Source organism: Corvus hawaiiensis, chromosome 3, assembly GCF_020740725.1.
Source record: "Corvus hawaiiensis isolate bCorHaw1 chromosome 3, bCorHaw1.pri.cur, whole genome shotgun sequence".
Lineage (NCBI taxonomy): Eukaryota > Metazoa > Chordata > Aves > Passeriformes > Corvidae > Corvus > Corvus hawaiiensis.
Genome location: NC_063215.1, coordinates 72,730,464 through 72,734,486, shown reverse-complemented (window position 1 = coordinate 72,734,486; position 4,023 = coordinate 72,730,464).

Below are 4,023 nucleotides of genomic sequence, written 5' to 3'. Positions count from 1 at the left end.
CTCCCCGCTCGGCCGGGCCGGGCTCGGTTGCCCCGCGGCCGCCGGGAGCTGCAGTCCCGCCCCGGCCCGGGCGGGCGGCGGCGGCGCGGGCGGCGGCGGCGGCCGCCTACAGCCCCCACAATGCCGCGGGGCGCCGAGGGAGCGCGGCGGCTCCGCGCGTCTCACGCGGCGCGGGGCGCGGAAGAGGGAGCGGCGGCGGCGGCGCGTCCGCCTCACGGGCTGCGCCTCGCCGAGAGCGCTCGGCTGCCCCCGGCTGCGGGGAAACCCTCCCTGGGTAATCGTTATTCGATAATCCGCTGAATGCCCCTCTCGAAAGTCGTTGCGTTAGGAACAAAATAGCTTTCCAGAACAATCCTTTGCTAGTCCAGTAAAGAGGAGAGAGCGCTTCGCCTTGGCAAAGACCTGCTACGGCGCTCGCAAACTGTTTGTGGAGTATTTTATTCCAGCAAATAACATGTTCTTTGCCTGAAATTCCGGGGGGTGCTAGGCAATCAAATTGTCCTTAACTGCGGCTGGATCACGGCCAAGAATCTTTAAATTCGTTATGAAATGTCACTAATCCGAGCCCTGCTTCGCCTTCAGCCACCACTGCGAGAAGCTGGGTAGCTACGGACTGACCCGCCGTCTGCAGAGCTCTGTCCTGGCTAGACGGGTTTAAATACCATCAGATGAAGGAGAGCATAATATTATCAGCACCTTGAGAATTTACTTGTCTCTAGTCTCCTGCACACAGGTAACAAGGAGAAATTTGTTTCCTCTGCCCCAGGATAAATCTACCTGAAAAAGTGGTGTTGCTAAATAAGCAAAGGCTTCTGAGAACCAGAGATTCACAGAATGGGTCAGGTTGGAAGGGATCACAGGGGTCATCTGGTCCAAGCTCGCTGCTCAAGCAGGGTCATCCTAGACTGCATGGCACAGGACTGAGGCCAGATGGTGCTTGAACATCTTCAGTGAGGGAGACTCCACAACCTCTCCAGAAAAGCTGTTTCAGTGTGCTTGCACAGTAAATAATTTCTTCCTCAAGTTCAGGTGGAACTTTTTGTACATCAGTTTCTGCCTTTTGCCTCTCGTTAACAATAAGATTATGTGTAATAGCCATAAGGCCTAAGTGAATGACTGCTGGTGCTAGTCTATTAGAAACACATTAAATTACTAACAGAACCTGACCTGTATGAAGTAGAATTGAAAGAAATTATTTTTTACAAAAAGAAGACTAAATTTAGGTTTTTTTAAATACTCAAGTCATGAAAAGTGTTTGGAAAATGCCTGCAGTCCTTTCAAACTGCTTAGTTAAGATTAATTTTTCATCAAGTGGAGTGAGATACTAGAAGGCAAACCAGTGATTTTAACCTTTATATACTAGGTTTAAAAGCAGAAGGAAAATGTGTTGGAAATACATCAGTTTTAGTTTGCTGCATACTTAAAACATATTTAATATGCAGTATGAATTGCATATTAAATATGTCAGCAAATAGTAGTACTTGGGAGAGCTTTTACACAAAAAATGCTATTATTAATCACTATTTAAATTTGCCTTGCTTTTCAGCAAGTTCAGCTGCAGAAATAAAAACTGGTCCAAATACTAATATTTATCTATATTTGCCTACATTCCTTGTACCCAATATGTTAGGTTCTCCCCCCATGCCAGGTGATCCAATGGGGATTGATCTTATAAACAATACCTGGGAGTGATTATTTCTTTGCAGGCAAAACAGAGCGCCCAATCCTTTCATATCTCATTTTTCCTATGGAATTACCTACCATTTTCAAGGATAAATAACTGTATTGCCTACAAACCAGGAGAAATCTGTTTCTCCACATTATACAAACAGGACATCCAGGTCAAAAGGATGATACGTATGCATTTTAGTCAGTCATGTAGGAAATGATTGCAAACACAGTGTAGTTGTAGAGGATTGGCCTTTCCTAACCCATTTTTCTGTTGCCCTATGAGATTTTTAAAGCCGAAGATTTTACCGAAGCCTCCCAACTTCATCGCCATCTGTATGATACTGACAGTGTGTACCTTTATGTAAATCATAAGGTGATCAGACCCAACCATTAACCCAATTTCCAGAAGTTCCCCTAAGTAAAGAAGTTTCAGTTCTTGAGGGCTTTTATGAGATCTGGTATTTTGGGGAAGCAAGCTGATACAGGAATGTCTAAACATGGTTTCAAGGTACCTAGTTTTAAGTATGCTTTTTAAAAAGTGCCCATATAAAAATTAGATCTTTTCCAAGATTTAAGAATCATGAATATATATACTATGAAAAGAAAAATGGATCTGGAATATAGCTTCTAGATAATGTTAAATTACTTTTCTGAAAAACAAAAGATTTTTAGTTGGGTTATATTTTGATTCGGGTTATAACAATTCTATAAAAAATACACCATTTTCATTATGCTCTTTCTGAGCAGATTTACTCTTCTGACAGTACAGACTTAGAGGGTACCTCTGGCACACAAATTATAGTCCAGGCACAACATGTTGGCCACAAGAGCTGGAGACAGAAGAGACAGAAATTTTATTCCCCAGGCTGCTTGCAAACTTAAGATGTTTCTGTTAAATTTGCATAGTCCCCCTGGATAAGCATCTCCTGTCTGACAGAGAGAAGACATGATGGATACCAGAGCTGTAGTTATCTACCAAAGCTAGCTGGTCCATAGTATTCAGGTTTTTTAATGTTTGTTTGCCTTAATTATTGCCCTGAGTGGGCAGCAGGATATTTTTAGGACAGCAGCAGCAGATGAGAAGAGCAAGAATCAGTGTGGAGCTGTGTATATTTTGGTGGAGTTCATCTCCAGGGAGTTGTGTTTTATTGATCTCTGCATGCTCCATGTGAAAGCAGAGGAAGGTCTGGAGAGACTCCATTTTAGGGGTTTGGGGCTTAACTTTCTCCTCACATAGCAGTAACACTGATATATAACATTTCACAAAACCTTTGTGCCTTAGTTTTTTAAAGAAAAAATATTAAAAGAGATTACAGATCAGGGTATGAAGGGCTTTATTAGTTTAAAGGGTTGTAAATTTGCATCCCAATGATGTGGTTTTATTCTTTTTCCAGTGTTCCATTACTTTCCATTTCCATTTCCATCTAAACAAATTCACTGTCCTATTGAGAATTTATCAATCCTTTCCTTACCTTTCTTAGGGTTTTACAATAAATAGATTTTGCTTATCTTCCCAAACAGAAGAAATGTCTTACTGCTTCCTCTTTTGGCTTTCTGATCCAATGAAGTGCAGATGCAGAGGAGTTCCCAGACTCCTTTTGGAGTATCTAGTGTTACCCCATCCTAAGTGCAGGATCTGACATTTCACTTGTTAAATTTTGTCCCTTTAATCACTACCTAGTGTTCCAATCTATCTAGATCCCCCTGTAAAGCCCCCTACAGAGTCAATAGCACCTCCCAGCAGATCTGTTAATGGTGTGCTCAGCTTCTGCATCCAGATTGTTGATAAATCTACTGAACAGAACTGGCTCTAGACCTGAGCCCTGACAAGCTTCCCTGGTCACTAGCCAGATGTGGCCCCTCTCACTACAGCCCTTTGAGCTCTGCCTGCCCTTCAGCCAGTTCTTCAGCCAACGCATCATGAACCTGCTCATCCCATGGTTGGACAACTTGTCCACAAAGGTGCTGTGAGGGACAGTATCAAAAGCCTCGCTAAAATCCAGAAGAACTGTATCTGCTTTCTTCCCTTTATCCACTAGGCAGTGACCCTACCATAGAAGGATATCAAATTAATTAAACAGAACTTTCCTTTTGAGAACCCATATTGACTGTGTCTGATGACTGCATTATTCTTTAAATGCCTTTCAGTAGGACACAGTATAATCTTCTTAATATTTCCACTTAACGTTTTCCAAATTAACTTCCAGTTAAGGAAGCTTTGTTTAAAGTTGTCTGTTATTTTGCTGACCTTTTCATTTTTTAAATTAAGTTTTTGCATCTTCTTGTCTGTTTGGAGGAGTAGCTTTAAGTTTTGCTGAATTAGGTCACAGTTGTCCAAACTTACCAATATAG